Source organism: Euphorbia lathyris, chromosome 3, assembly GCF_963576675.1.
Source record: "Euphorbia lathyris chromosome 3, ddEupLath1.1, whole genome shotgun sequence".
Lineage (NCBI taxonomy): Eukaryota > Viridiplantae > Streptophyta > Magnoliopsida > Malpighiales > Euphorbiaceae > Euphorbia > Euphorbia lathyris.
Window position 1 is genome coordinate 41,745,107 of NC_088912.1, and position 21,561 is coordinate 41,766,667.

The window sequence follows — 21,561 nt, forward strand, 5'->3', positions numbered from 1 at the left end:
TTTACAGTCATGGGTATTGAATGAAAGGAATACAACCTTCATCTTTCATCTCCTCTTCTTTGAATTTTATATGATGGTATCAGAGCGTTTCCATAAACTCTGAAATTTTATTTTATTTTTCTTCTGCGGCGTTAATGGCTGCTATTCCACCGACCAGTCCTTACTTCCTACCGGAAAATGAGAATCCGGCGCTGGTTCTCGTCACATCTCCTTTAACCGGAGACAACTATCATCAATGGTCAAGGTCTTTAAGAATAGCCTTGATCTCGAAGAACAAATATGGCTTCGTGGATGGGACCATCCAGATGCCAGAAGTTAGCGCAACAAATTACCAGAGCTGGGAAAGGTGCAACACCATGGTTCTTTCCTGGATAGCGCATTCAGTCTCTCCTCAAATCGGTAAAAGTCTTATATGGTTTGAATCGGCACACTCGGTTTGGAACGATCTTAGGGATCGATTTGCCCAAGGTGACAACATCAGAATTTCTGAGCTCCAGAAGGAGATCCAATCGTTCAAACAAGGTAACCTCTCGATTTCTGAATATCATACACAAATGAAAACATTATGGGATGAGTTATTGAACTACAGACCTTTACCAAAGTGCTCTTGCACCCCTGCTTGTTCTTGTGCTGCCATTAGTAAGTTCAGATCCTACCTTGACTCTGACCAAGTCATTACCTATTTGAGGGGCCTGAATAGCGATTATCAGAACGTTTGCTCTCAAATCCTTCTAATGGATACTTTACCCTCTTTAAATCGAGTCTTTAGCCTTACCATACAACACGAGAGACAAATGAACTCTTTAACTGCTGTTTCAAACAAACCTGAGCCAACAGCTTTTGCTGCAAATTACACCTAGCCAGCTGTTGGAGTGTCATTTGTATCAGCAGGCTACCAACTAATGCAACCAAAAATTGCATCCCGTACACTTTACTTCACAATCAGCCCCCAAATTGGCAAGAGTTAAGAGTCTTTGGATGCCTCTGCTTTGCAGCACTTTGAACAGGGATAAGACAAAATTAACACCAAGAGCAATCAAGTGTGTCTTCATTGGGTATCAAACTGGCACTAAGGGTTTCAAAGTGATGGACTTGCAGACTAGGAAAATTTTTGTATCACGAAATGTCCAGTTCCACGAAACAATTTTTCCATATAACCAAGACGAATATCCACCAAATCCATCCTTCCCTTTACCAAATGTATCCGGTGAACTGATTGATAATGATTCCCTAGAGATTCCGATACCTGGATTGCCAGAGACATTGGCTCCTTATGAGACAGATCCAATTCAACCTGACATTGCAGATCCCACAAACACCAATCCCACTCAAGAAATACACCACAATCCCAATACAAATAAGCCTAGAAGGTCCACCAGACATAGACACCCTCCACAATACCTACAAGATTATCACCATAATCTCCTAAATTCCATCACAACTGCACCACTTCCCAAAACGCCTCATGACCTAACCAAGCACATTTCTTATAACAACCTCAGTACCAGCAAAAGGATTTTCTCACTTCAAATATCATGTCAGAGAGAACCATCAACCTATGAAGAAGCTATCAAGTCCCCTCATTGGCGACAAGCTATTGAAGCAGAATTAAGCGCCTTAACTGCAAATGATACCTGGTCTATCACTCAATTACATGCAGGAAAGTGGCCCATAGGATGCAGATGGATATTCAAAATCAAACACAGGGCGGATGGTACCGTGGAGAGATACAAAGCCCGTTTAGTGGCAAAGGGCTTTACTCAGAAGGCTGGGATAGACTTCACAGAATGTTTATAGCTCTTGCTAGCATGAACAATTGGTTCCTTGAACAGTTGGACATCAACAATGCGTACTTGCATGGTGAAATTAGTGAAGAGGTATACATGAAGGTTCCACGGGGCTGTTTAGTTCCTAATTCTCACTCCAACCTAGTCTACAGGCTCCACAAATCCTTATACGGGTTAAGACAGGCGGGGAGGCAGTGGAACTACAAGCTCAGCACTGCACTAAAGGAGTATGGCTTCACTCAAGCTACCGTCGATCCATCCTTGTTCATTAAAGCTAGTAATGGAAAGTTCCTAGCAGTCTTGGCATATGTAGACGATCTAATGGTGGCAAGCAACTGCAAAGATGAGGTACAATCCGTTAAATCTCATTTACATGCCTTATTTAAAATTAAGGACCTTGGCCCTTTGCAATATTCCTTGGGATTCGAAATTGCCAGAACATCGAAAGGGATCCACTTTAGTCGAAGGAAATATTGTCTCGAGCTGTTACAAGATCAGGGATTCCTGGGATCGAAACCCGTCCAAACACCAGCCACCCCTAACTTCAAACCAACACCTACACCAGTCCTACTACATGATATACCTGCCTACAGACAACTCATTGGGAAACTATTGTATCTCACACATTCAAGGCCAGAAATTTGTTATATAGTGCACCAATTGAGTCAACATCTAAACACCCCAACTCAAGATGATCTACACAGGGCACATAGGGTGTTAAGATACCTCAAAAACTCACCTGGACAAGGCCTATTTTTCCCAGCAGTTGGGCAACCTAAACTTAGAGCATTCACTGATGCTGACTGGGCATCGTGCCTTGAAACCAGAAAATCAATAACTGGCTTCTGCGTGTTCCTTGGGGACTCTTTAATCTCTTGGAGGTCGAAAAAGCAGTCTACAGTATCAAGGAGTTCATCGGAAGCTGAATATAGGGCGATGGCCACATCAGTATGCGAGCTTCAATGGCTCATTTATCTGCTGCGTGACTTCATCATCCCACATGCAGGGCCAGCAATACTTTTTTGTGATAACCAAGCTGCACTACATATAGCGCACAATCCTGTTTTTCACGAAAGAACCAAGCACATTGACATTGATTGTCACATTGTGCGTGAAAAACTGCAACAAAATATTGTTCACTTACTTCCTATCAGGTCAAAAGGACAACTTGCAGACTTATTTACCAAAGCCCAACACTTACCAGAATTTACAACACTCAATGACAAACTAGGCCTGTTGAACATCTACATGCCTAGTTTGAGGGGGACTGATACAAATGACACTCCAACAGCTGGCTAGGTGTACAGATGGCTCATGTACACAATTGCTACTTATTTTGGTTTTTTCTGTTTGTGTAGGAATAACCGTTTGATGTACAGCTGTAATACCTTTATCTTTTGTGTGCGTGTCTCTAGTTTTTCTAATACCTGTATATATATAACACTGTATTTACAGTCATGGGTATTGAATGAAATGAATACAACCTTCATCTTTCATCTCCTCTTCTTTGAATTTTATATGATGGTATCAGAGCGTTTCCATAAACTCTGAAATTTTATTTTATTTTTCTTCTGCGGCGTTAATGGCTGCTATTCCACCGACCAGTCCTTACTTCCTACCGGAAAATGAGAATCCGGCGCTGGTTCTCGTCACATCTCCTTTAACCGGAGACAACTATCATCAATGGTCAAGGTCTTTAAGAATAGCCTTGATCTCGAAGAACAAATATGGCTTCGTGGATGGGACCATCCAGATGCCAGAAGCTAGCGCAACAAATTACCAGAGCTGGGAAAGGTGCAACACTATGGTTCTTTCCTGGATAGCGCATTCAGTCTCTCCTCAAATCGGTAAAAGTCTTATATGGTTTGAATCTGCACACTCGGTTTGGAACGATCTTAGGGATCGATTTGCCCAAGGTGACAACATCAGAATTTCTGAGCTCCCGAAGGAGATCCAATCGTTCAAACAAGGTAACCTCTCGATTTCTGAATATCATACATAAATGAGAACATTATGGGATGAGTTATTGAACTACAGACCTTTACCAAAGTGCTCTTGCACCCCTGCTTGTTCTTGTGCTGCCATTAGTAAGTTCAGATCCTACCTTGACTCTGACCAAGTCATTACCTATTTGAGGGGCCTGAATAGCGATTATCAGAACGTTTGCTCTCAAATCCTTCTAATGGATACTTTACCCTCTTTAAATCGAGTCTTTAGCCTTACCAAACAACACGAGAGACAAATGAACTCTTTAACTGTTGTTTCAAACAAACCTGAGCCAACAGCTTTTGCTGCAAATTACACCTAGCCAGCCATTGGAGTGTCATTTGTATCAGCAGGCTACCAACTAATGCAACCAAAAATTGCATCCCGTACACTTTACTTCACAATCAGCCCCTAAATTGGCAAGAGTTAAGAGTCTTTGGATGCCTCTGCTTTGCAGCAACTTTGAACAGGGATAAGACAAAATTAACACCAAGAGCAATCAAGTGTGTCTTCATTGGGTATCAAACTGGCACTAAGGGCTTCAAAGTGATGGACTTGCAGACTAGGAAAATTTTTGTATCACGAAATGTCCAGTTCCACGAAACAATTTTTCCATATAACCAAGACGAATATCCACCAAATCCATCCTTCCCCTTACCAAATGTATCCGGTGAACTGATTGATAATGATTCCCTAGAGATTCTGATACCTGGATTGCCAGAGACATTGCCTCCTAATGAGACAGATCAAATTCAACCTGACATTGCAGATCCTACAAACACCAATCCCACTCAAGAAATACACCACAATCCCAATACAAATCAGCCCAGAAGGTCCACCAGACACAGACACCCTCCACAATACCTACAAGATTATCACCATAATCTCCTAAATTCCATCACAACTGCACCACTTCCCAAAACGCCTCATGACCTAACCAAGCACATTTCTTATAACAACCTCAGTACCAGCAAAAGGATTTTCTCACTTCAAATATCATGTCAGAGAGAACCATCAACCTATGAAGAAGCTATCAAGTCCCCTCATTGGCGACAAGCTATTGAAGCAGAATTAAGCGCCTTAACTGCAAATGATACCTGGTCTATCACTCAATTACCTGTAGGAAAGTGGCCCATAGGATGCAGATGGATATTCAAAATCAAACACAGGGCGGATGGTACCGTGGAGAGATACAAAGCCCGTTTAGTGGCAAAAGGCTTTACTCAGAAGGCTGGGATAGACTTCACAGAAACTTTCGCCCCTGTGGCGAAAATTACCACTATCAGAATGTTTATAGCTCTTGCTAGCATGAACAATTGGTTCCTTGAACAGTTGGACATCAACAATGCGTACTTGCATGGTGAAATTAGTGAAGAGGTATAAATGACGGTTCCATAGGGCTGTTTAGTTCCTAATTCTCACTCCAACCTAGTCTGCAGGCTCCACAAATCCTTATACGGGTTAAGACAGGCGGGGAGGCAGTGGAACTACAAGCTCAGCACTGCACTAAAGGAGTATGGCTTCACTCAAGCTACCGCTGATCCATCCTTGTTCATTAAAGCTAGTAATGGAAAGTTCCTAGCAGTCTTGGCATATGTAGACGATCTAATGGTGGCAAGCAACTGCAAAGATGAGGTACAATCCGTTAAATCTCATTTACATGCCTTATTTAAAATTAAGGACCTTGGCCCTTTGCAATATTCCTTGGGATTCGAAATTGCCAGAACATCGAAAGGGATCCACTTTAGTCGAAGGAAATATTGTCTCGAGCTGTTACAAGATCAGGGATTCCTGGGATTGAAACCCATCCAAACACCAGCCACCCCTAACTTCAAACCAACACCTACACCAGTCCTACTACATGATATACCTGCCTACAGACAACTCATTGGGAAACTATTGTATCTCACACATTCAAGGCCAGAAATTTGTTATATAGTGCACCAATTGAGTCAACATCTAAACACCCCAACTCAAGATGATCTACACAGGGCACATAGGGTGTTAAGATACCTCAAAAACTCACCTGGACAAGGCCTATTTTTCCCAGCAATTGGGCAACCTAAACTTAGAGCATTCACTGATGCTGACTGGGCATCGTGCCTTGAAACCAGAAAATCAATAACTGGCTTCTGCGTGTTCCTTGGGGACTCTTTAATCTCTTGGAGGTCGAAAAAGCAGTCTACAGTATCAAGGAGTTCATCGGAAGCTGAATATAGGGCGATGGCCACATCAGTATGCGGGCTTCAATGGCTCATTTATCTGTTGCGTGACTTCATCATCCGACATGCAGGGCCAGCAATACTTTTTTGTGATAATCAAGTTGCACTACATATAGCACACAATCCTGTTTTTCACGAAAGAACCAAGCACATTGACATTGATTGTCACATTGTGCGTGAAAAACTGCAACAAAATATTGTTCACTTACTTCCTATCAGGTCAAAAGGACAACTTGCAGACTTATTTACCAAAGCCCAACACTTACCAGAATTTACAACACTCAATGACAAACTAGGCCTGTTGAACATCTACATGCCTAGTTTGAGGGGGGCTGATACAAATGACACTCCAACAGCTGGCTAGGTGTACAGATGGCTCATATACACAATTGCTACTTTTTTGTTTTTTTATGTTTGTGTAGGAATAACCGTTTGATGTACAGCTGTAATACCTTTATCTTTTGTGTGCGTGTCTCTAGTTTTTCTAATACCTGTATATATTTACACTGTATTTACAGTCATGGGTATTGAATGAAAGGAATACAACCTTCATCTTTCATCTCCTCTTCTTTGAATTTTATATGATTACTTGCCTCTTTGTAACTAGTGAACTTTCTGCAAACATTGCTTAATTTGTTAGCACTAAGAAAATAATCAGCAACGTTTTATATCAGGACAAAAGCTTTTTGAAAGATGAAGTATGTTCTATTAGATGAAGTAATGCATCTCTTGTTGTGGTTGCATCAATACTATGTTCTACTAGATGAAGTAATGCATCTTTTACCTAAGGAGTTTGAAATCTTATTGCCTTTCCAATCCAAAAAAAAAAAAAAAAATCTTATTGCCTTTACACTAGCAACACGACTTTCCCCACATGTATCCGATCATGACTTTAATGTAAGTCATTTCCCATTCTAATCTTCCATATAAGATTTAAGGACTTCTAATCGTTTTGTTGAACTAGAGAATAATTTATAAATCTTTTATACCACTTCAAAAATATGATTTAGCTTTAACACTCATGGTCATATCAGAAAGTGCAAGTTTAAGAGAATGACAACCACACGGAGTAAAATTGTCTATTCATATTAAAACCATTGTTGTAACTTTGCCGTCTTAAATCAAGTTTCGGATTTCTAATATCATCTTTAAGCTTAAGAAAAAATGCATCCCTAGTTGTTTCAATAACTTCCAAAAATCCAAAGAAAAATTCTTCCACTATTATTGGACTCATAGAAAGAGTAACACATCTTGGAATAAAATCCACTTGTTCTTCGTGACTAACATTACAGAAAAATATTTTGCATTCTTAAAACAATTTGTTCATTCTATCAAAAAAAAAAAACAATTTGTTCAAATTTTCTCTAAGGTAGAGATAAAAATTGATCTTGTTGTTTGAAAATATTATAGGTAAAATTGTACCGTTTCATATATTAAGGGTAAATTCGTGCTTTCCCAAAAATCCAAAAATGATACAAGTAAGGAGTAAATTTAGACTTTATCTTTTAATAAATTGGTGAAGACTAAATGTGAGAACATAAAAGATTATATGATTAATAAGTAAAACTCTTAAAACTGGGGCTGAAGGTGCATTGTGCAAGAAAAAATAAAAGTTAATACATAAGCAGTTTATTAGCTTTTGAATTTACATAACATCCGTTTTCTCACTCAACTTGGTTAACGTGTATGATTAACCCCTCACTTTAATTAAGTTCACTTGGCAAAGCAAGAGAGTTCCTGACAAAATTAAAATATATATTACGATTAGCGATATTTCACGAATATGTTAATTTTCAATATTGTCACGTATGGTTAGGGTGTGGACGTGTCAAAGAAATTATTTTTCAATTAATATGGACCATTAAGTTTATGGATTTGCGCGCTAAAATTTGAAAGCTAACGAGACAATTGGCGAGGAACGCAAAGATTGAAAAAGTATCTCTTGGGTCTCTAGTACCGTTATAAACTTTGCTAGATAATTAACGTTTTATATGCTAGTATTATAGATAAATAAATGACAATTAATTATAAGAAAGTAAAAGTGCGAAACTGATATAATATTTGGTGAAAGTTGGGTATTTATTGATATGAACATGAGTTTGAGTCATATGTTTAAAGTAAATAATAAAGATGGTTATAATTGAATTGATTCTATCTTAACATATAGCCAAGTCAATTGGATTGAACATATAACAAATTAATACTAGGAATTGAAATGTATATTTACAATAAAGGAAAGGAAATAATAAAAATTCAACGATAAACTCGGAGTCACAGTTGGCTGTTTCGGTGAGGTGTTGAATCGATGTTGGTTTGAGATTCATGAACACTGCGGTCGATTGGCAAGGGACGAGGCTGGCTTCGTTAGCAAATTTCTGATTGTTTGAGCATATTGGAGGATTCCTACGAGAGTTTTCGGATACGGAATTAAGTAAATCAAAAGGCTAAAATGAATTTCTGAAAGTCAAGAACGAGTTTATTGATGAGCGCCTCTAATAGAGCGGTAAGTATGTGTGTGTGTTACGGTTATGATCACGCTACGTGCTTTAACTCTACTAGACACTACGTATGGGCAAGTGTACCCCGTCGTTATCAAGTAATAAATCCGGTTAAGATCGGGTATCGAATCCACGAGATTTATACCTAAAAGTATTAAACTACTCGGTTCTATACGTTATCTAAGCGGTGAATACTTTAGACTTGAGTTGGGTGACACCTATAAACTACTCCTAAACTACGGGTGAGACGATTTTCATGTATTTCAAGTCCTTGTGGAATGATATGGATAATGATAAGTTATAACATATGACAAATAATTTGAAACATATACGATTAATAATTTACTCTTGCAAAGACGACTATCTATAGACCGAACAACTCTGTGAGGTTCTTAGGTCGTGATTTCCCCTTAAGGCGACTCTAATTCTTAGGATCGGAAACTAGGACCCGTAAGTTCCGTGGCTTGTCAATTCCTATGGTTTTCGGATTGTCGACTCCGGTAAGGCAACACCTATGTGAATCCTAATAGATTTCGGAGCTCGTAAGCAACCTACACAATAATCAATTATAAGTATCAAAGCAAGTAATAAAGAATATCACATATAATGAAACTGAAATGGTAAATCATATATTATAAATGTGGAACGCGTAAATATGGAATACAATCAAGCTTAGTACATAGAAAGAGTACAAGCTAATTAACAAATAGAAAGGGAAGAAGAATCGGCCCTTAGAACTAGCCAACCGGACTCAAAGTCGTCTCTTAAGACTTGGAGGTTGAACTCTCGAGCTTGGTGAATGCGGATGGAACGTAACTTCGACAAAGTAACAGAAGGATTATACAAGCTCTCAAAGTGTAAGGGACTTTAGTACGTGGAAAATTGAATGCCTAAATGAGTGTTAAACACTCTTATTTATACACATCAAGCTCGGAAGCACAATCGTAATTACATAAGTTTTTGGGACAATTCACACTTTTCAGTTGATTTTCAAGCCATGCTCTGCGTAAAATGGGTTTTCCTACTTCATTGGAGATTTCACACTTCCGTAGACTGGATCTCCAAGGTGTTGACCAGGCCACTCTCCGCGTAGACCAGGGCAAGCTCCGTGTGGTTGAAGTCCTGGAACTTATCACTGATTTATCACCCTTTCACGCTCCGCGTACTCTAGGCCACGCTCCGCCTAGCTGCTATTTTGAAGTTTGTCAATTGATTCACACCACTCCACGCTCCGCGTGGACTGCATTGACCTAGGGCACAAGATAAGGTTGACTGTTGTAATTCAGTAGGCACTGTGTAGCGATGTGGCACACTCCGCGTAGGGCGAAGCACGCTCCGCATGGATCAGGCTGAAATTTGGCTATTTCTTCCTTTGTTCTTCATTTCTTATGTGTTTATCCCGAACCTGCAAAATACGACTATGAACACCGAGATTACTTACTGCTTTATTTTTCTAAAATTGATACAAAAGTAACGAAAATTATTAAAAGTACGATTTTTATTATTATTTCGCTATTTATTCAAAACACATTTATTTTTGTAATTAAACTTAATTATTAGCTCAAAATAAACCGTAAATCACACTAAAAAGATAGGGACAAAATGTCCCTATCATTTATGCAAGAATCGGAGACAAAAATGAACTTTAGAGACTCAGGAACGTGTAAATAAAATAAGTGGAAGATTGTGAAAGCTGAAAACAGAATGTACAAAAGGATTTGAGGTGCAAAGTTTAGCTCGTAAATTTGGTTTCCAGATACGGAATCAAGCAAAACAAAAAGGCTAAATTTAAATTTAAGAAATAAAAAAACAAATGTTTAGAAGAGTTCGAAAGTAAAAACAGACTTTAAAGGTCTGAAATAGGGATGGAAAACTACTGGACAGATTATAATAAAAGTTGGAAACAGAATGTATAAAAAGATTTGAGGTGCAAAGATTAGCTCGTAAATTGGATTTCCGAATACGAAATCAAGCAAAATGAAATGCTAAATTTAACTTCAAGAAGAGGCCACAAAGAATACCAATCGACCAATATAGAATCTATACTATCAAAATGAGGCCATAAAGAAATCTGGACAGAATGTATAAAAGAAGAATGAAAACGAAAACAGGAGAAAGGTCCACTCTTCCAAAGGTGCTTATTGGAAAGTCTTGATGCAATTCAAGATTGGCTTTGGTCTGAAATCGGGAGCTTTGATTTGAAGAGGTTCATTTTTTAGCTATTCCACTTGAGTTCTTAAACTCCATTTTGAATCTTGATTTGGTAGTTGTTCATGGAACCCGGGTTGTTTGACTGACTACATTTTGTTTTCCTTTATGAAATTCGAACGATGAAAACTCTCAAAATCGGATTTTGAATAGACGAACTAAGAAAAAAAAGCTAAGAATTGCTCACTTTGAGCTGGGAAAACTCGGAAAACAAGGCAAAAAGGGCAAAGAAAAATACTCAAGAGATTGAGAAGAAAGGGTTGTATTGATGTTTGTTGTGTGTTGAAATGAGGAGGATGGCTCTATTTATGGTTGAAGGGGGTGGGTTTAGTTGTAAATAACTCCTAACTTCCCTCCACTAACTACTAACTTCCCTTACTTTTAGTTTATTTAGTTGCTAGGTGGGTAGTTAAATTGGTTAGAGTAAGAGTAGGGATAACTAACAATTTCACATATTCTAGGCATGGGCATTACTCCTAAGTTTATTTCTCCTCATATATGGACCCGAATTAGGCCCACGAGCACATTCCAGATTTCTCGAGACGTCTAGTTTCTGGAACATTCGACCTCGTGAGAAAATTCGTCTGTTTGGTACCTCGAATAGTCAATTGAAGTGACATTGGTACAGCAGACACGCACTCTAACTTCTGGCATTTATTTTTCTCCCCATATTGATCCGAATTAGGCCCGTGAACATATCCCAGATTTCTCAGGATGTCTAGTTTCTGGAACATTTGATCTCGTGAAAAATTCATCTGCTTAATATCCAAAATGGTCAGTTGAAGTGACATTGGTACTTCTGAAAAGAGGGTCATTTTAGCCTTTTCTTTTTCTCTTTCTTTTTTGTGAACTGGAGAGGCCAGCTCGAGCTAGCCCTCGGAACTCCCTTTGGGCCGGTTGGGTTCCAGCTCGCCGAGCTGGAGGCCCCAACTCGTTGAGCTGGAGGCCCCAACTCGCCGAGCTGTAGACCAACGAGTGCCGAAGGAATGGTTTTTTAATTATTAATTATTATTATTATTATTTGCAATGAAAATTACAATATGCTTTTAAAAATAAAATTTATTTTATGGGCTAACAATTACTTTAAGCAAATTTAATGACCAATAAATCACTTTAACAAATTAAAATGATAATTAGATTATTTTAAGTAAATTCAAACCAGCAATGATACACTTTATATATTATTATATTTTATTTTAATTAATTAATACTATCCTTGATCACTAGATGTTGACAAAATCATTGTTTATGATCAATACCAATGAATTAATGGTGGAGATAGTTATATATATAGTTAGGGCGGAGCCTGCTCAAGGTCTAGAGGTTGAAGTTCCCCGACCACCAGCTCCATCTTTAAATACTTTTCGTTTTGCTTTTTGTAGCCTCCTTTAATTTGGTGTATATAAACTTTATATAATATTATTTCAATATTTAAAGGTATATGAGATGAATAAAAATATCTTAAATCTTAGGTTCAACTCCTACCAACCTCATTTTATTTTAGAATGTTTTTATTTATTTTAACTTTATTTTTCAATAATTATCCTTTTTATTTTGATAAACTTTTGGAGTCATTTTTATCATGTTTTTTTCCATTAAAAAAAATTCTTATTTTTGAGATTCAAATAACTTAATTTCTAAATTAAATTTTAATTTTTGAAAAATATAAAAAAATTAAAATTAAAAATAAAAAATGTAAAAAAGTTATAATTTTTTAAAAACTAGCATTTAACAAATAGAAAAGTAAATATGTTTATTCTTTTCACATTGGATATTATTAATGTTTTAGCGAACACACCAAAACGACGGTGTTTTAACGTATTGGAGGTTAAAAAAGTTTTGCGTAGTCCTGATGGACTGGATTTTAAAAATTTACCTTCAACCGCACGGCTAAAATTAACCCCTAATTCTAAATTTCTGGCTCCCCACTGTATATGGTTATAAAATACTATAGTACTACATATGATAATTTCTATAAAGTCAAAAGATAAGTAAATATCATTATCATAAAAGAAGGCTAACTACGTATCATATAAATAATCAAAAATGTCTTCTACATTATGAAGACTACATCATATTCTACCAACTAAAGACATAGTCAATGGAATTAATTGCTTATAGGATTTATAATTTGTATCCATTGAATTATTTACAAAATTAGTGTTGTTTTGAATTATTGATTTATCTATGAAAAATAATTTGTTTCAATCAATGTAAAAAGTCAACTTTAAAAAATCAAATATTATAAAAGAAAAACCGTACTATTACAATATTATGAAGAAGATTAATTGGACACACACACCCTTGATTTTACATTTTCTTCAATTCGATGACTTTCGCAAAATTTGCAGTGAGGGGTAAGTAAAAGCACCGGCCCTGCCCATAATTTCTCTGTGACTTTATTCAACTATTTACGTTATTTCACTTATATATTTTATCAAAAAAAAAAATACCAAAATAGATTTAAGGTTTTTAGAGAAGTACCAATTTAGTGATGCGGGGCATCTTTCCCTAGGATCGGGCCCGGACGAGGGAAGTCGAAGGAAGAATCTAGCACGAGCAACAAGCGAACAAGGAGGCCAAACTGTGCCACAGAATATGTGGGGCATGCTCCGCATACTTGAGGGTTTAATCCAAAGAGAAGTCCAGGAGGTCATCTACGCAGGGCTTGGATCGGGCACGCTCCGCGTAGAGTTAAAACACGTTCCGCGTGTAAGAAGAAATGATCCAGAGAAGAGTTCAGCAGCCAAGGCACGCCCCGCGTGCCTTCAGTTTAAAAGCCTACGCTCCGCGTAGATTTGGGCACGCTCCGCGTAGAATGGGTACTGATCCGGAGAAGAGCTCAACAGCCAACCCACGCCTCGCGTGGAATTAGGCACGCCCCGCGTGCCTTCAGCTTAAGGAACTTGCTCCTTACTCCAACTTCCTCCTTATTTACAATCCTGCCACTCCTTATTTACACCTTTGCCACTCCCTTATTACAACCATGCCACTCCTTATTTACCATCCATGCAACCCCTTGTTAATTAACTCATTTACCCCTTATCTTTATGTTTTAATTAGCTATGTAATTTGCCCTTTATGTAATTTGGCAATTAGGGTTTTTGAGATGATATAAATTCATCTCTTTCTCTTTGTAATGCTTGAACTTTTTATCAATCAAATATAATTCTTCTTCAAGAAGCTTTGTTAAGGTTCTACCTTCAATAATGGGGGTTTTATTATTCCTATGGATTTAGTCCATAAAATTGGGATTCACTCCTTCTAGTTTAACTAGAGAAGAACATCTTTGTTAGTTTACGATTAAAACTAACACGTCACGAATTCAGATAAAACCGATCTGTATCATTTAGGTTCAATTTTCAGAATAGCACTAATATAGGCTTAACATTTACAACATATAGGAATTTTCACATGCACCTTAATGAGCAAGTGAATTTGCTCATTCACCGTTAGATCTATGCTTATTAAATATAAGATTTTAATAGGCAAGAATACTAATTAATTGTATTATAATAAATAAGAATATAGAACTAAATAAAAAGATAACATATAAAGTTAATAGGAAAATAATATAATATGATTAACTTAATTATGACGTTTAGCTTAAATTGTATATATTTTGTAAAACGTTAAGCTTAAATTCGTATTATTTTGTAAACGTTAAACCTATATTGGTGCTATTTTGTACGTGAGGTCTAAATTGATGCTATATTGTAAATGTTAAACCTAAATTGATATTATGTTGTAAACATTAAGCCTATATTGGTACTTTCCCAAAAACCTTAGACCTATTTTGGTACCTTATCCCAAAAAAATAATCTAAATTTATCCTTGTCATTTGTCATTTCTTTTATAAGTCTAAATTTTTAAAATGATAAAATTATTTCATGTTTTCAAATACAATCAATTTTATTTATATTTAATAAAAATTTGAACGAGTTAGTTTAATTGTTATTAGAACCGGCTCTGGGTATAGATTAGGAATGCGGCCGTCCAGGGTCCATAGCCAAAAGGGGGTTGAAATTTTATTTCTTTATATATATATATATATATATATATATATATATATATATATATATATATAGAGTTATAATATAAATTCAAACCTGCATTAGTCGAGTGCAGGTTGGCAAGACAAGTGTGGAATTTTTTCGTGTATTGGGGATGTTAGCAGCAGATATACAAACATCCAGGAGTTCTGGTCTTATATTTGTTCTTCCCAAACGAAGGAAGTCGTGGAGCAAGCTGCTCCGGTTTGCTGGGCTATCTGGTCTGATAGAAACGATTTCGTATGGAATAAGAGCCGCATCCTGGCAGGAATTATCTACAACAGAGCTGTTGCCTTCCTCGCGCAATGGCGTCTGGCTCAAACGAGCATACAGACAGCAGTTCCACAACGATAGGTAGGCGCGAGCAGATGGTCACCACCAATACCGAACAGTTATAAAGTCAATGTGGACGGGGCGGTTTTTGAAAACCTGGGATATGGGGGCTTTGGAGTTGTAATTCGAGATGACATAGGCTGGTGTGTTGCTGCGGCTAATGGTGCCCTGCAGAGCTCGTTGGATCCTTTTCTTATTGAAGCGCTATCATGTAGGGAAGCGTTAAGCTGGCTAAAGACAAAAGAATAGAGGAATTTTATGCTCGAATCGGACTCACATATGCTAGTGTATGCCTTACAGCGAGAAACTAGCGGCAGTTCGACACTGGAGCTGATCATAACAGATTGCCAAAGCCTCTTAAAAGACCTTACTGATAAATTGGTCACTTTTGTTTGTCGATCAGCGAACACTATCGCTCATCGCTTAGCAAGAGCAGCGTGTTCTTTGTCTGACCGAGGGGAATGGATCTCTGATCCTCCCCCTTTTATTTGTACTGAACTTAATTCTGATTATTAATACCATTATCTCCTATTCAAAAAAAATCAAACCTAAAAGATAATCAAATAATATTATATATTTTAGGTTTAAAATAGGCCTAAATTATACATTTTAAATTTTTAAGTCAATTTTTTTTATTAAGGACTCATTATCTTTTATTTCGTCTAGAGCCCATAAAATGTCAGGACCGGGTCTGGTCGTTATTTGACTATCACATTAGATATTTCAAACAAATTTGTTGATAAACGGAGACAAGTTGTTTGCAATCGTGTGAATAAGGTATTAAATATTTTAGATTTTTTTTTTGTAGTTAATTAATTTATATGTGACATACTTAATTGTGTTGAGTCCTGTTTGAAGAAGTTTTCTTGTTTGTTAATCAGAAGCATAATTAGTTTGTTTTGAGGTTATATACTTTTTTTATTGGACCTAGTCTTAAGCTTGTAATCACGTTCTAATTTTAGAATTTTTCTTTGATTATAAGGCTTTGAAAGATGGAATTGTTGAGATTCCAGAGGGAAATGAGCCATTAGAAGGGGAGACAAAACTCATTGGATAACAACAACTGAAAGACAATAAGGTGAAGAATTATCTTTATCAAGCCGTAGATAGAGAAATCATAAAGACTATTATAAACTAAGATACATCCAAGCAAATGTGGGAATCAAGCTAAAATTTGGAGGTCAAGTACAAACAATAAGTGGTGTGTTCTTTATACCTAAATTACGCAACTTGTTTAGTATATGTCACTTACAAGATCAAGACATCACTATTATGATCAAACATGAGCTACATGGAGTCTGCAAGTTGTATCATCTGAGTCATGTTCTTATAATGGAAAGCATAGTGACAAAAAAAATAGAATGTTTGTAGACATTATAAACATCCTCATGATTTAACACTCATGTTATGAGCACCTAAGCTGCAAAATCTTAACATTACTATAAAAAAAATAGATGGCTTGAGGGCTTCCAAACAAGAAAGTGCATGAGTTGGATGTTGGGGAAACAACACAGAGAAGCCATGCTAGGGAAGAGCAAATGGAGAGCTACAAAGAGAAGCCATGCTAGGGAAGAGCAAATGGAGAGCTACAAGGAAACTTCAACTCATTCACCTAACATTTGTGGTCTTATCTCATTTGTATACTACAACAAAAAGGTATATACTAAATTTCATAGATGATTTTAGCCAAAAATCAAGGGTCTAGTATCTCAAAGAAAATAGTGAAACATTTGCAACATTTAAAAAAATTGATCTCTTAGGTGTGGGATTACATTTTTATTGTCTCTGTGTTCATAGGAATTGCCTCCAATACTGGTTCGAATTTTGTGCTTTAATTAACTTGAAATGATTAGGCAACCTAGGTGTAGCCATTTGTGAACATTTAGCCTCATTCTTTGTGTAGCCCAAATCCCTTAACAATTCCACTAGATAAGCCCATTTGAGCCTATATTTACCATTTTCTTTGATCAATCTTGCTACAAATCATAGCCTTCTTAAATACCCTTTTTCACCCAAGTTAATTGACTCAAATTAGTTTTGATAAATTTTTAGACACACATACCCTTCAAATTTCCGCTAACAATCATTAAAAAGGTTGCATTATTAGTAGAGGAAGCCACCTTACCCATCTTACGTTCTTTTTCCCTCTATTAAAAAAAACCCAAAAATCAAAAATAAATTATAGAGGAACGGATTAAAGGCTTACCTAAACTGTTAGTTGCTTCCCGAATAAATTATCAATTCACAAGAACGACCTTGAGCTTACATCTTCCTACACATAGCGGAAAATGTGTCCCTGTTTGAATAATCTTAATTAATCGAGTCATTAACTTCTTGCCTATAATTTTCCTTTTTCCTACCCCAACCTTTAGCCTACGTTACAACCCACTAAGACCTATGATCTAGTTTAATTTTAACGTATTAATTTTGACCGGATGGATGATGCAATTCCAACGTGACCACATTGTGTAATGAAATGTAGAGTGTTTATAAATAAAACATTTACAACCAAACACTTGAGCGTTAGAGTGACCACATGTGAGCTATCAATTCTAGTTCTTTTCTCTCGTTCTCATGAAATGTTGATCGATAAACCACCTAATCAGCTTTGGAGGCTCGTTTGAGGTTCATTATATTTTCAATTGCAAATTTAGTAGTTTGAACCATTGTGAATTATAAAGTGCAGATGATTCTTGTTTCTGTACGGGTGCTATCTGTTGATTTTTCTCTGTTTTGGGTTCTGACTTGCTTGAGTACAAGCAAGATTCAAGTGTGGGGAGGTTGATATCTCCCTAATTTATAGTGTTTTAGCAGTAATTTAGCTTGTTTTAATTTAGTTTTTGGTTAATTTTGGTGTTAATTTGGTAGTTTAGAGTTATTTTTTATATTTTACCCTTCTTACAGCATGATTAGTGTTTTTACGAATCTTGGGGGACCATTCAAGCATTTTTGGACTATCTAGGGACCATTGGAGCAACTTTTGGACTCTATAGGGACCTCAAAATCACAACGCCGGACATCCTGCCCCTTTAGGCGTGTCGTCTCGGCGAGACAAGCACTATCTCGCCGAGACAACACCTTGTCTCGCCGAGACAAGCCCTGTCTCGGAGAGACGAGGCAGGGAAGGCATTCCCAACGCCTTCCCTTCTTCTGAAATGCGCGCGTCCGCTCCCATGATCCACCAAAAACGTTGTAGATTGCCTATTTTGCCCTCAATGCATTAGGGGTTTCTCCCTAACTCTATAAATAGGAAGATATCACATTTATATCAATGGAAATTAGCTTCTAATCAGTTTCTAGCTCAGTTTTTAGGTTTCAGATACAATTTTCCAGTTTTTAAGATTAGTTTTAATTCTGCAATTTTATTTTAAGAACAATTGATGGGAGAAGCGCTTGATCTTCTATTTTGTAATCACAATCGACAAAACGGGTTTTAGATCTCTCTCTTTCCCTTTTATCTTTTACCTTTACAATTAATTGAAGATGTCATTTATCATCCGTATTTGCCTTGTTGATATGATTAGTTTGTCTATGAACTAATTCCCATCCAATCTGGGATGAGGATGAGATTGGTTGTATGATTATGTATGTTTAGGGACCTAGAGTTTATGATTGCTATCATTTGATCAGTTTATACATGCTTAATGCCTTGAAACCGATAGAAGATAGGATTATAGATAGACATAAGACCGACAGGAGATTATCTAGTCTGAATTTGCATGAATTGACCTCGCTAGGACACTGGGAGTGCGGCTTCGTGGCGGGGCTACGACTTTAGTCTTAATCACTAGAGAACTTAATGCTTTGCATGACCTAGGTTATATTGCCTAACCAAGCCATTAACCGAATGCATGTAAATAGGTTATATGGATCTTGATCACGTTCATATTTCTTGTTAGGGTGATTACCTTTAATTAATAGCGAAATATAAACCTGAACTCCCTAAATCCTACATAGGATTTAATCAAAGGATTACTCATCCTAGAGTATGCCCTCTAGTGATTCACATTCTACTAGACCTGTTCAAAAGCCCACTGGCCCATCCAAGCCCGCTCTTCAAAGACTGGGCTTGGACGTATATGTTTCGTAATAGGCCCAGCCCGGCCCAAGCCCACTTAGGCCCGCATATAGAGTTTCTATGGTTTGGGATTTGTCTCAAAACCCAGGCCCAGCCCAGCCCGGCCCGAAATTTTAATCATAATTTTAATTTAATAACTTTTATAGTTTAATAAACTTTATATTCCAAAAATAAAATTTTGAAATTTCTTCAATATAAAAATTTCCAAACCATATATTTTTTAGAATTGATGAACATACTATTTTATTTACTACTATCAAAAAAGTTTTTTTTAATTTAGGATTGCGTTAATTGATTTTTATTGAAATAATTCTCTAAAATTTAGTTTATTGTATTTTATTATTTATATTTATAGTATACTTTTTTAGTTTAATTTTAATTTTTAAAAAATACAAAGATATAAGTTGGGTCGGACCGGGTTGGGCTTGGGAATTAGTTCTTTTAGCTTGGCCCAGCCCGGTCCGAGCCCGATGTAAATATAGTGCGGGCTTGGTTGGGCTTGGACAAAGTAATTATGTGACAAGCTCGATTAGGCCCGGTCCAAGCCCAGCCTAGTCCAGCCCATGAACAGGTCTACATTCTACCCATTTTGATTGTTTATTTTGTTGTTTTAATTCAATTAGTTAATTAAACAAACCCCAATCTTTATTCAACCCTCTGAACAATTAGATCAACCTAGGTAGATTTACCAATTATAACGAATAGTCCTTGTGTTCGATCTCGTGCTTAGCACATTATTACTTGTTGTGATAGGATACACTTTTTCTGTTACTTGCTATATACTTTACAAGCATCAATAGGTGGGGAGAATTTAACTCTAATGGATTATTATAATTCCACAAGACAAAAGAAATTAGAACACAATTGACTACAACTTATATGCCTCAATAAAACGGAGTTGTTGAGCATAAAAGGCGTACAATCCTCAATATGGTGAGATTCTTGCTCGAAGAAAAAAATGCCCAAAATGCTCTAGTCAGACGCTATGAAGTGGACGTGTCATGTACTGAGCTTGTATGTGTTATTTTAGGAATTCCAGAGTCAATATCGACATCTACCATAACATTTCAAAGTTCCTTATGGATGAGATTGTACATCTCCTTATTAACGAGAGAGGACTCACCATCTCATGCCTTTTGATCCGATTTGGGTTGTCATTGATTGTTAGATCATGGACCCAAAGCTTTGATACGATTTTCATTATGTCTCTATAATAAGATTCGGTAGAGTTCTAACGGGTGGTTTTATTGTGCTTATGGGATATGGATTCATTTGAATGGTGACGATATCTGCGAGATGGTGTTTTGGAATGACAGCACCTTCCATGGTAAGGGATAGGCTCTTCTCCCCCTCGATCTACCCTAAGTTGCATCTTGGTGAGAGCCCGAGAACATATCTCTCTTTCACGGGCAAGTATAGACAATATGATGTCCAGTAGAACAGGAAATGGAGTCTTGCTTATCATAGCGTTTGTTTTCTTTTCTTGCCTCCCTCAACTCTACGCTAACAACCTCCATTTTCATAACATGTTAGACTTTGAAGATGTTCATCGACTCTTGAACTAAACCTAGGTTATAGATAATTTTATTAGTTAACCCATCTATGAACTTTTGTTTCTCTAGGTCTAAACAAGTAGTGGCAGAGACATAGGGGGTAAATTTCACTCATGGTGTACCAACTTTACCATAAATCACACTTTGGTGTACAAACTTCAATTTGTCACACTAATATATACGTACTTAGGGATGACCTTCCACTGTGGTGTACAGCCGGTGAAAATGATCGGTCAACGCTCAGTCAACGCGCCACCTCAGCTTTGACCGGTCACAAAGTCAAAAAAATTCAACCACTAATATAAAATTACTATTATACCCTCTTCTTCTTTCTTTTTCCTTCTCCTCTCCCTTTCTGGGTAAATTTCATTAATGGTGTACAACATTTGCCTCATTTCACACTTTGGTGTACGACCTTCATTTTGTCTCACTAATATGTACGACCTTATAGGTGACCTCCCACTGTAGTGTACAGCAGGTAAAAATGACCGGTCAACGCCTGGTCAACACGCCACCTCAACAATTTTTATTCCACTTATTAATAAAAATGGACCCACCACACATATAATGACTAAAATACCCTACTCCCTCCTAAATTAAAAATTAAAAATACACCCTTCATTCAACTCTTATCTTTCCTATGACTCCTCTCATTCCAATTACCATCAATTAATTATCCTAAAAGATTAATCTAGCCACCCATCACCCCATCTTCTTCCTCTTCTTTTCTCAAAAGCGAAACCTAAACTACCATGGCTGATTTCTCTCTTCGTGATGGCGACTCCCACCTTCGGCCGTCTCTTTTTTCTTTGCCTCAAATGCCAAACTCAGCCTCCTCCTTTCG